This window comes from Artibeus jamaicensis, unplaced genomic scaffold, assembly GCF_021234435.1.
Source record: "Artibeus jamaicensis isolate MK-2021 breed Jamaican fruit bat unplaced genomic scaffold, CSHL_Jam_final scaffold_461, whole genome shotgun sequence".
Lineage (NCBI taxonomy): Eukaryota > Metazoa > Chordata > Mammalia > Chiroptera > Phyllostomidae > Artibeus > Artibeus jamaicensis.
In genome coordinates this window covers 9,125,371-9,138,511 of record NW_026522045.1, presented here as the reverse complement: position 1 = coordinate 9,138,511, position 13,141 = coordinate 9,125,371, and the positions used below count along the sequence as shown (strand labels likewise).

Below are 13,141 nucleotides of genomic sequence, written 5' to 3'. Positions count from 1 at the left end.
AACTAAAAATGAAACTGCCTTTATACCTGGCAATTCCACTGCTGAGATTGTAGCCTAAGAATCCTGAAACACCAATTTTAAAAAACCCATGCACCCCAATATTCATAGAAGCATATTTACAATATCCAAATGCTGGAAACAGCCTAAGTACCCATCAGTAAATGCGTGAATTAAAAAACTTGGTACATTTTCACAATGAAATAATATGCAGCGGAAAGAAAGAAGGAACTCCTACCCTTCATGACAGCATGGGTGGAACTGAAGAGCATTATGGTAGCATTATGGTGAAATAGCCAGGTGGTGAAAGACAAACACCGTATGATTGCACCTATAAGTGGAACTTAATCAACAAACAAGCAAGCAAGCAAAATAGAGCCAGAGACATGGAAATAAAGAGCAAGTTGACAGTGACCAGAGAGGAGGGGGTGGAGGATGATGGGGGAAAGAAGAGAAAGGGTGAAGTCAAAGAACATACATAAAGGACTCATGGACCAGGACAATGTTATAGGAGGATTGAATGTGGCAGAGGGAGTGTGGGCAGGGTAGGGGAAAGCAATGGGGGAAACATGAGGACAACTGTAATTTAACAATAAAAATTTTTAGATGTGTATGCAATGTTCATAGTAGCATTATTCATAATAGCCAAATGATAAAAACAACCCAAATGTCCACCAACTGATTAATGCATAAACAAATGTGGTATATCCATATAATGAAATATTACTCACAAAGTTCCTTTCACTTAGAATAATGCTCTCAAAGTTCATCTCAAAGGCAGATGAATGATCCCTGACCAGTATGGCTCAGTTGGTTGAGCGTCGTTCTGCAAAGCAAAATGTCGCCAGTTCGATTCTCAGTAAGGACACATGCCTAGGTTATGGGTTTGGTCCCCAGATGAGGCTCGTAGAAGAGGCAGCTGATCAGTGCATTCTCTCTGGCATTGATGTTTCTCTCCCTCTCCCTCTCCCTCCATTCCTCTCCTCAAATAAATAAATAAATAATAAATAAATAAATAAATAAAGTACTAATGTATTCTATAACATTATTCTAAGTGAAAGGTTCAGTCACAAAGGCTTCAAATTGTATTATTCCATTTACATGAGATATCTGTAACAGGAAAACTCATAAGAACAGCAAATAGATTAAGTGGTTGCCTAGGGCTAAGAGATTAAGGGGATAAAGAGTTATTGCTAACTGCTATAGGGTTTCTTTGGGGATGATGAAAATGTTCAGAATTTAGATAGTTGTGATGCTTGTATAACTTTCTTAATATACTAACAACCAGTGAATTGTATACTATGGTGAATATTGTGATAGTGAATTATATCTCAATTTAAAAAAGTTTCAAACCCAGGTCTGACCCCAGAATGCAAACTATTATTGTTAACTACTATACTATACCGCCAACTATGTAATTATGTAGCATTTCTAAACTCCATTGGATTGCTAACTCCTTTCAATCATCTTTCTACCTACGTGATTCCCTGTCTAGGGTTGCAATATTCCAGAATATCTTTAATGACCAATGGGTGTGAGAAAATTCTTAGCTCCCAACTTTATTCATTTAAAAAATATAAAACTCCTAAAATATTTGATGCCTACATCACAAAATACTTTCAGTAAGTACAGGGGTGGGAATGGTGTAACAAAATAAAACAATGGCAGAGTGTTGCAATTTTCAAGTTTGTGAATCACTAACCTATGCAGAATTAGAGTGTTTTCTAAGAATAAAGACAGGATTGTCAACCTGATAGGGTGCAACCCAATGAGAGCTAATCATAAAGCATTTTCCAGAAAACACAATGGCTTGTCATAAAAATGCACTGATGAAATGGCTGGGAGAGCAGCCCAATTGCCAGATTAAGAAACAAATGTCCAATCCACATACACTGATTTGTTTCCTTCCATATCATTTAGTTACTTCCATGTCGTGAAATAAGTATTTGCCCTTGCTCTACTATAAAATTGTTTATCCATGGCTGATCTTCACCCCTTGCCTCCTTCAGGATAAGACTCAAAAAAGTTGATGAGAATAAACTATAAGAAGGTAAAATGCTGTGCAAGTAGGTAGAAATAGAAAAGAGAAGTTTAAAAGTAGATCATTAAGTTAAAAATAATATATTATACATTATAAAGTGAAAAGACTGATTTCAGTATCACCATTCAAGTCCACCATTCAGTTAATTCTGTTCAAGCAGAGAACTTGTTATCTGCACTTGGAAGAATTCTATTATTTCAAATGCTATTTTAACATAATTAAATGCCCAATTATTAAAAAAGTTTATATTCTATCTAGTTTTCATCTTTTAGATCTGCAGAACATGGCTCTGGGTTCTCACTACCTCCCTGAAGGGCCACATATTCCCTTTCTTCAGAGAAAAGTCATGATTATGAAACCAAGCCTGACCCCTGGGCTGTACAATGAGAACTGAGCTGAGTGGTAGGATTTGCTTTAAAAAGTTAATATAAAATAGAGATAAGCACTTCCAGCCAAGATGGAGGCATAGGTAGATTTGCTTTGTTTCCTCACATAATCAAAAGAACAACCACCAATTTAAAAACCAAAAACAACCAGAACTGCCAGAAAATCAAACAGTATGAAAGACTAATGACCAAGTAGTTTAAGACAAAAAATCATCCATATTGGTAGGAGGGGCAGATACAGGAAGCCAGGGTGAAGAGAATGTGCAGCAAGGCAACAAACCAGGCCAGGCAAAGCAGCAGCTGGCAGAGCAGGTGGTCCCACATTCATGTGTGGATAAACCAGGAGGAATAACTGGGGTGTGAGACAGACAACACAACCCAGGGGTCCAGTGTGGGAAACTAAAGACTCAAAATCCTCTAACTGTAAAAACCTGTGGGGGTTGCAGTGGTGGGAGAAATTCCCAGCCTCACAGGAGAGTTCGTTGGAGAGACCCATGGGGTCCTAGAATATATACAAGCCCACCGACTAGAGAATCAGAACAGATGTGCCTGATTTGCTTCTGGGTAGTGGGAGAAGTGACTGAAAGCTGGCTGAGATCTAAGCAAGCAGCATTGTTCCCTCTCAGACCCCTCCCCAACACACACTGTCACAATGCAGCAACATGGGTTGCCCCATCTTGACAAATACCTAAGGCTCTGCCCTTTACAATGTAACAGGTGCGTCAAGACAAAAAAAAAATATGGGCCAAATGAAAGAACAGATCAAAACTCCAGGAAAACAACTAAGCAACACAGAAATAGCCATCCTACCAGATGCAGAGTTCAAAACACTGGTAATCAGGATGCTCACAGAAATGATTAAGTATTGTCATAAAATAGAGGAAGAAGTGAAGTCTGTGCAAAGTGAAATAAAAAAAAATATACAGGGAACCAACAGTGAAGGGAAGGAACCTGGAACTCAAATCGATGATTTGGAATAGAAGGAAGAAATAAACTTTCAACTGGAACAGAATGAAGAAATAAGAAATCCAAAAAATAAGGAGAAGCTAAGGAACCTGTGGGACAACTTTACACTTTTCAACATTTGAATCATAGGGTTGCCAGAAGAAGAGGAAAACCAAGAAATTCAAAACTTATTTAAAAAACAATGAAGGAGAACTTTCCTAATCTGGCAAAGGAAATAGACTTCCAGAAAGTCCAGGAAACCCAGAGAGTCCCAAAGAAGTTGGACCCAAGGAGGAACACAACAAGACACATCATAATTAAATTACCCAAGAGTAAAGATGAGAGAATCTTAAAAGCAGCAAGAAGAAAAGCGAGAGTTACCTGCAAAGGAATTCCCATAAGACTATCAGCTGATTTCTCAAAAGAAACCTTACAGGCAAGAAATATTCAAATTCATGAAAAGCAGGACCTACATTCAAGATTACTCTATCGAGCAAAGCTATCATTAGAATGGAAAGGCAGGTAAAGTGCTTCCCAGATAAGGTCAAGCTAAAGGAGCTCATCGTCACCAAGCCCTTATTATATGAAATGTTAAAGGGACTTATCTAAGAAAAAGAATATAAAAAATATGAACAGTGAAATGACAACAAACTCAAAACTATCAACAACTAAACCTAAAAAACAAAAACAAAAATAAATAGACAAATAAAGCAAACAACTAGAACAGGAACAGAATCACAGAAATGGAGATCCCATGGAGGGTTATCAGTGGGGAGGCAGAGGGGGAAGAGTGGGGGAAAAGGTATAGAGAATAAGAAGCATAATTCATAGGTACAAAATAGACAGGGGTGGAGTTAAGAATAGTATAGGAAATGGAGAAACCAAGGAACTTATATGTATGACCCATGGACATGAACTGAGGTGGGAGAATAATGGTGGGAGGTGGGTGGAGGGTGGAGGGGGATAAAGGGGAGGAAAAAATGGGACAACTGTAATAGCATAATCAATAAAATATACTTAAAATAAAATTAAAAATTAATATAAAATAAATATTATTCAGTATATTAGCATTAATGTCCTAAGAGCTCTTCCTTAAAATGCCAGAAACTATCTCCTTGCCTTGAGAAATAAGCAAATAAGTCCTGACTTAATCTGATTTTTCCTTAACTGTAAAATGTCATTTAAGTTAGACTAAAATTACCAAATAATCTCTTTAAGATGCTTTCCAGCTCTAACATCCTATTACTATAGAGCTCTTGCTATCTGTTGTCACATAGAAAAGACACCTTGGGTTATCAAAAACTGTCCCCTGAAAACACAGCTCTCATTTATTAGCATGACTACAAGTGCTAACAAGCAATGGGCTTCATCATGAAAGGAACTGGAAAAAAAACAAAATGCATTAATTTTCCTTGGCTAAGCCAAGATGATGAAGGGCAGTGCCTAGTTTTGCCTGTTGTAACTCAAGAAAGATATAATAGGCATTCCCAAGGGAAACTAAAAGGTCAAGAAGAGTCACATAGGTGTATAAATGAGTGAGAACACCTTTTGGAATTAAAAAAGACAACAAAATCCTAGAATACTATTAATAGGAAAAGAAAAACTTGTGCCTGGCTGGTGTGCCTGGGTGGATTGAATGCTGGCCTGCAAACCAGGGGGTCACTGGTTTGGTTCCCGGTCAGGGCACTTTCTGGGATTGTGGACCTGGTCCCCAGTGGGGGGTGCTCCAGGGGCAGCCACACATTCATGTTTCTCTCCCTCTCTTTCTCCCTCCCTTCCCCTCTAAGTATAAATAAATTACTTAATTAAAAAAAACTTGTTAGAAATCAGAAAAAATCATTTGGGAACATAAAAGGCAACCAATGCACAGAATTCTCACCCAAAAAGGATAAGGGCAGAAAATAGAAACTCCCAAATAAGAGACTAGGTGGTGAGTAAGCATAATTAATAATAACAGTCATCTTAGGTTTGTGTACTATTTTATACTTTTCAAGTAGTTCCAAAGCCAATATCTCATTTGATCCTCATAATAAAGCTTGGTTGTAGTGCTAGCTCTAAACTTAATTAGCTGAGTGATCCTAGGTAAGACATGTAAACTATTTGGGGAACAACCTCTTTATCTGTCAAATGAAAATTACCTGCCTTACCCATCTCAGAAGCTCTTGTGAGAATCAGAGATAGAACACAATAATTAATTTGCTGTACAAATATAGTCTCATCATGCATTCACAGATGACAGATGCAAAGCAAGTTATTAAGGAAAGCAGCAAATGTTTGTAAAAATTTCCTAAACACATGGTTGATATAATAGAGGACAATCACACTCTCCCAGTTTTTTCTGGAGGACCATGAGTGTTATTGTGGTATTCATTATATTCATATGTCTCCCTTGTTAGACTGGAGTTCCCCAAGGGAGGTACTGTCTCAATTCTTTACTCTTAAGCTTTTATCATGAATAGGGAGAGCTCAAACTACAGGTTGAGTACCAAGTGACAGAGAGCACCAGAGTTACTTCCTGTCTAATAGGTTATTAAAACCTACTTAATATTTTATAGTATGTAGATTTAATGATATTTTCTTTATAATAATTAGCTCCTAAATACAACCACTGGGTATTTTATACAATACAGTCATCATAAACATTAAAATGAATATCATAATAGCAGAACTAAAAGTCCTAAATAGGCTATCATTGCAAAAAATATAATCTAAGTAACCAAGAAGTGGATTTGACAAGGTAACACATGATAATTGCCAGGAATTCTAAATACAATTCATAACACCTTTATCTTAATGCAGATTGCACTGGCAATTGCAAGGTTAGGGAACAAATGGAGAACAAATTTAATTTACTTACTGCTACCAGTACAGCTTTTTATCCACTCTAGGACTTTTTTTCCAATCTCTGTTACCCAAGGACATATTTGTAAATAATGTTCAGTGGTACACCCAAATGGATAGGAGTCTCTACTTCCACAGAATAAAATTGTCACTGTACATATATGTAGGGCATGCTGTTGCATTTTAGACAGAAATCACCCCAAGTTCAGGTCAGAAACAAGGGATAGAGAACAGCAGCCTATTTGAAATCAAGCTTCTACTCCCCTGGGAACCACATGGATCCTAGCAACACTGAACAAAGGACTATAGACAAAGTGATAGAGGATTCTGGGCCATAAACCATTTACTTCTGGGATATATACATTTAGACACTTCACAGTCCTGCATTAGCATTGTCTACCATGCCCAAACGATATGTTCCTAACCCGGCAAATTGTAAATACTGGTATTTTCTGTTACAGGAGGATTTTAGATTATATGTTTGTTATCAGATCATTTGGTCTCTGTAAGAGTAAAATCCAGAGACTGGAGATGCTGTTCTTTTCATCAGTTAAAGGAGCCTGACCTGCAGGAAAGAGGCTGAGACAAAGCCCAAAGTCAGTCAGTCAGAGCTCTGCAGGGAGACAAGAACCCAAGGGGGACAAACCTTACAAAGGACATTTTGCTAACCCACTTAGGTTAAACCAACACCCTAGTGTGCATTCTAGTGAACCACACATGGAGAAGGGAGTGGTAGGATGTTAGCACATTACTTGAAACCCCTCCATCACCCATACTTTAACCAAATGGTAGTTTCAGAAGCCTATAGGATGTCTAAGGAAAATAAAAAAGCTGGGAGACTGACTTTCCAAAAGATGTCTATCTATGGACATGGAGAAGGAGAAGATGAAAAAAGACAAATGTTAGAAGCACCCACAAACCTTCAATGCACATAGAAGACTCTTAGCAGACTTTTACTTCATGAAAAATGGAGAGATAAATATTTCCAAGGATATATTTATCCTTGGAAAAGAGGAAATATAAACAGGGGACTAGTAGCCTGCACTGGGGGATAATTTGATTTAAATTTCTTTTTTCAACACCACTTATCTGGTATTCTTACTTTTTAGCATGATCCAATAAAATGGTTGAGAAACACTTTTGTAGTCTTTTCTCTACCCTGCTCAGAGATGAACACATTTTTTTTTCGAGAGACCTAAAATACAGACATTAGTGCAACATCATCTTGGAACCAAAATTTCACTCATGAAAAAGTGAACAACTGTGAATTCTCCTGAACTATCATATGTCCAGTATGAACATGTTACATGTCATATTTTCATGCAAGACTCTAAATCAAGACACCCAACTTAAGTTAGGAGTTGCTTTGCAAACACACTGCTTCATGTTTCCCTTTGCACAGAAGTCAAAAACTTAATGCTAAATGGAAATGCAGCACTCCCTGGGTGCCTCCACAAGCACCCAAATCCCATGGCCTAACAGCTAGGGAGTTTCCAAAATCCATAAAGATTGAGTGACGGACATACATAAGGCCAAGCAGGTACCTCTGAGAACAGTCATTTGAGACACATTCTGTGACTCAGTCCTGTCTTTACCTTCTTTTTAGGGCATTGCATCTCTATTGAGAAGGAGAGCTTAGTGCAAAGGAAAACAGTGAAAAGACATTCTCACCTCTTCACCAACCCAGTGAGGTTTGGTGAGTGATAAAGACATACTTCTACAGTTTCCTTCTCAACTGTCATGGAGTCAGCAGATTTTATGGGAGGAGGGATGAGCAAATAGATAGGCTCACTATCCAGAGCAATTTTGGCACTGCTTTAGGATCTGCAAGCTGGAGCAGGTTGCCCTGTACTTAAAGAGGAGGGATTAACTAAACCAACTTCATCTAAATCAGTTTGCACAGTTCATAGGATGCCTTTGTGAAGCAATCAAATCACTCCGATTTGCGGCAGTACTTCCCAGGGGGTAGCAAGGCACAATATGCTAGATGAGAATTCTAGTAGTCAGGAAAATAAACAATAGAGAAACAATCACCCCTTCATATCCCTAGCCTCTAAACCTGCCCTCACAGCCCAGCCCTGTCCTAATCCTGGATCTGCAAGTAAGGAGATAGGCTTCAAACAAGTAGGAGGCCAAAATACTAGGCCAAGGCTGGGGCCTCAGCCCAGTCAGCAGAGGTATCTGCACATTGTAGGCACTTAATAAATAACTACTATTGACTCACTGCTGCTGTATACTAATCATGCTTACACAGATAGCCACATCTAAAATTATTTATGCCATTTTTTAGTAGAAATTAACTAATTGCCCCCTTAAACGGTTAAAAATGAGTGAGGTTATGTTTTCAAATGAGCCTGAGTCAGATTGTTAGGTTGGAGTATATTAGATATGATTTAAGCTTTGACTTAAAATAATCATTGTTACTCTGTATGTCTAGTTTTATGTATATTTCATTTGGTTGTATGTGCATTAGGGGCAAAAAACAGACTTAGAACCTAAGTACTATGAAAGATTTGGCTCCAGGGGGTTAATAATGGAAAATTAAGGTTTCCAGAAACTAAGGTTCCTACTTACACCCAGTCAATCTATTATACCGATAAAAAGGTAAATGAATCACTTTCTTTTAAAAAATGTAATTCTGAGAACTTATAGAACCCTTTCATCATCAAAAGACCAAGACTCACAATATTTACTACACAGTATAATGCCATTTACACAAGTGCATCAATTATGAAAAAAGGTCAGATGAATAAAGCCAATGCAACATCAAATTTAGGATGAACTCTCTGATCATCTTGGCCCCTGACCTGTGTCCAACCACATAAATGAAGCTGTGGGAACAATCAGGAAAAACTAATTCACATTATGTATTTGTATTAAGTTAATGATTGGCCAGAAATATATAAAAATAGCAGTCTGTTTTCCTCTCAGGGCATGATGAGTGGAGAGGGTTGGGGGGTATGTGAAGGTTAGGGGTAGAGCAGGAAGTAGGGGGGGGACTCTCTTCAGCATTTCCCTTCTATTGGAGCATAGCCAGATAACTGATTCGAGTACACGGAGGGCAGAGACGGGGGTTAAAGGCAGCCCTTATGGCCCAACATGAGAGAGGAATCAACTCTCACACAGTACTTGTCTGTTTACATAGTCTCCAATATATTCTTTTATAAGAGCTCCTCAGATACATACAACCCATCACTCACTACCTGCCCCACACTCAAAAATTCTGAAAAAGGCAAACTGGATGAAAAGCAAGAGGCTGCATGGCTGGGAAGCTGGAAGTACACAGGTTGATGGAGGGAAGGTATGCGGTGTAAGTGGGTTCTGGTGAGAGATCTGGGTGGGCAGACGGGTGGGTGACAACGTAGGAAGAAAGTGAGTGAGTGTGAAGGCAGGTGGGGAGTATGGAAGAGACAGTGAAGAACCCAATGAACCCAGAATTCTAATTTCCTACTCTGAGAAACACCTCCAAGAAATAATGTGCTGCATACGAAGTGCTAAGTAACCTAAACCTTATCATCATCAAAGATATTTCTATAAATCTACTCCACCACTACTTACTTAATTCTTACGAACCAGAAATGGAAAACCCCTGCCTCTCCGCAACTCAGCCGCAGTCTATGCAGTGAACAGAAGTTTCCCCTCTCCACTAAGCTGGTTTCAGAGCTAGGCCAGAAATAAGGAATCGCACAGACAGACACTCAAGCATTGCTCCCCTTGCAAAAAAGGATGGAGTTTCGAGAGGCATCCTCGCAGGCAGGGTGTCCTCAGCATCCCTGGCCGCCACAGGAGCCAACGCCTAGCAGACAGCAGGTCAAGGGGCGTTGCCCCGGCCCAGAAGGCTGCGGGCCGCCTGAGCGTGGGAAGGTGCTCCTAGCATAGGAGCGGCTAGACTGGCAGCTCCGGGCCCTGCCGGGCTGAAGGGGAGGCCTCGTGTCTTCTCTGCACGCACCCCAGAGTGCAAACTCCGTCCCAAGAGGGCAGCAGAGACAAGCGCCCGGGCCCCAAAGGCTCAACCGGGTGCCAAGGCCGGACCGGGACCCCTGCAGTCGCCTTGAGCCTCGCGGGGCCCCGTCACCCTGCCCTGCGGAGCCCAGAAGCCCTACCCCCGCGGCGAGCTCCTACGACACCTGAGAGGCCGCCAGAGTTGGGGCCCAGCCGACTGCGGGTGGGGGCCGAGGGATCCCAGAGACCGTGGCGAAGGGGCACGTTTTACCCAGAGCGTTCCCGGGTGCCAGCCATCTCCTGAGCGCGCCCCAGGGCGCAGAACGCTCGCCTGCTTCCACCTGGACCTGGCTCGGGCTCCTGCGTGAGCTCCCCCGCCGCTGCCGCAGCTACCGCCGCCCCTCTAGGCCGCCGCCCGCCTTCGTCTTAGCCGCTGCCGCCGCGCAGCATCCGGGATCCTCCCGCCTGTGCGCCCCGCCAGGGACCTCAAGTCAGCCGAGACGATCCTGCGCCTGGGTCTCTGGAGCCAAACTTAAGAGTTTTCGCCCCCGCAGCCCAAGGGTAGCACCATGACACAGAGGCAACACCACACTGTCATTTCCGCCGCAGCAGAGAAAAAAAAAGACAATCCCTTAGAAAAGGGAGGTGGGGTGGGGGCAAACAGCGCTGAAGCTGAGGCTCCGAGGAAGCATGGGGAAGGTTCACTGTAGCAGGAGCACTCGGCCACCTTCCCGGCCTCACCTTCCGCTGCCCCCGCCACTCCCAGCTCCCCAGCCCTTCATCTGGAGTCGCGTTTACTTATTTTCTCCCTGGACAGTAGTGACCGGAGAAATCTGAGCAAGCAAGGCAGAGAGTGGGTGGGTTTCGGGTTACTACTGTACCTACCAGCTGACTCCAGCAGCCTTTTCTCCAGAGCCCTGTCATCTTGAAGGAGGACACACGAAAGGGGACGGGCAGGCGCGCGCGTGTGTGTGTGCGCGCGCGCGCGCGAGCTCAAGCCAATGTGTGTGTGTGTGTGTGTGTGTGTGTGTGTGTGTGTGTGTGTGTGTGAGAGAGAGAGAGAGAGAGAGAGAGAGAGAGAGAGGGAGGGGGGAGGAGGGAGAGACCGGGCGAAGAAAATGCAGAAAGCAGATTATGGCCAAACTCTTCTCCCACATGCCATCCCCCTGGACACACAAACCCCCAGGTTAGAACAACGAAAAGGTCTTTGCAACCAGCAATGAGATAAGAGCCCAGATCCACAGCACAGGTCCTCCGATGAAGCTGCTCTATGCAAAGTTAAATACAGAGTAAAACAAAAAAAGTGGAGGAGACAGAAAAAGGCAGACAATTGAAGGAAACCCAACCCCTCTTTCCTTTTACAAATAGTGAGTGGCTGTGTTTTATTGGCCTTAGTCAAAAGTTGTGGGATGGATTAAAGCCACCAAAATTTAAAAAACAACAGCAACAACAAAAACAATGTAGTTTCATTTTCACATTCAAGTCCTTGATGGGCAAAACTAGAGGATCCTTACTCAAAGTACAATAGAACAGATGCCAGCTGTCCAGTTATTCAATGTCCTTAATAAACTAATCGGTTCATCTGGAACCTAGAAGCTTTCACTGGTCTGAAATCAGCATTGTGGCTGACCTGTCATTGGCTCAGAGGGCACGCCCCACTCACAAGGAGGATTCCAGAGTTAAGAAGAGGGGAGGAGTAGATTCTGTTCCAAACATGAAGTAAAAAGGGAGATGAAGGGGAAAGAAGCTTTAAAAATTGGATGAAACACACACACCCATACACACACACATAGGCTTCTCATTACTGTGCATGGGAACAAGTCCAGAAAAATTAAGGTAGCTCTGGGTGTATCCCTCCAGGGAACCAATAGCAATTAGGCAATACCTCTGTTCAACAATATGCTACAGAGCATTGGGGTGGAAACCAAAAGACAAAAATCACAATCAGGCAATCCTGATGAAAGTCTGGCCCTAAGAGAAGTAAAAGTTAATGAGTCACACCAAAAGCACAGGCAAGGAAAGCAAAAATAGAAAAGCGGGACTACGTCAAACTTAAAAACTTCAGCACAGCAAAATCATCAATAGACTAAAAGGGCAAAAATGAAGACAAAATATTTGACAATCATATATCTGATAAGAGGTTAATATCTGGAATATATAAAGAACTACAACTCAATAACAAAATAATAAGTAACCAAATAAAAAATGGGCAAAGGGGCCCTGGCCAAGTAGCTCAGGTAGCTCAGTTGCTTGGAGCATCCACTTATACACCAAAAGGTTGTGGGGTTTGATTTCTGGTCAGGGCATATACCTAGGTTTTGAGTTCAATCCCCCATCAGGGTGCATATGGCAAGCAACTGATCAATGTTTCCCTCTCATTCATTCTCTCTCTCTCTCTTTCTCACTCATCCTCTCTCCCTAAAATCAGTAAACATATCCTTGGGTAAGGATTTAAAAAATAGAAAAAGGAGTTCAATAGACATTGCTCCAAAGAAGATATAGATATACAAATGGCCACCAAGCCTATGAAAAAAAAATGTTCGACAACACGGATTATCATGGAAATGGAGTTTAAAACCACAATCAGGTATCACTTCACACCTGTCAGAGTGACCATTATCAACAAATGAGACAAAGCAGAAATAAAATGTGTTGGCAAGGATATGAAAAATTAGAACCCTTGTACACTGTTGGTGGGAATGTAAAATGGTGCAACCATTGTGTGAAAAGCTCAGAAGTCTGGAGATTATTCAAAAAATTAAAAATAGGACTAATATATGATTCCGCAATCTCAATTTTGGAAATATATTTAAAATTGAAAGCAGACTCTCAAAGAGATATTTGCACCCCCATGCTCATTGCAATATTATTCACAATAGCCAAGAGTTAGAAGCAACCTAAATGTCCACCTACAGATGAGTGGATAAAGAAACTGTAGCACATACATACAGTGGAATGTGGCATATACATTCAGACTTAGAAAAGGAGA

At 41.3% G+C, this 13,141-nt stretch overlaps 1 protein-coding gene across 4 annotated transcripts in view; it reads right to left on the bottom strand.

The window, feature by feature from the left end:
- The window catches only part of MID2 (midline 2), a 161,102-nt gene extending 149,984 nt beyond the window's left edge, over nt 1-11,118 (bottom strand). The window contains exon 1 of one of the 4 annotated variants that reach the window (XM_037167111.2): nt 11,038-11,118. The gene's annotated coding sequence lies outside the window, so the exon portion shown is untranslated. Of the gene's footprint in view, nt 1-10,423; nt 10,780-11,037 lie in introns of those variants that run through there. The other 3 variants (XM_037167112.2, XM_053657522.1, XM_037167115.2) reach the window with 3 other exon arrangements.
- Between the last annotated feature and the right edge of the window lie 2,023 nt (nt 11,119-13,141).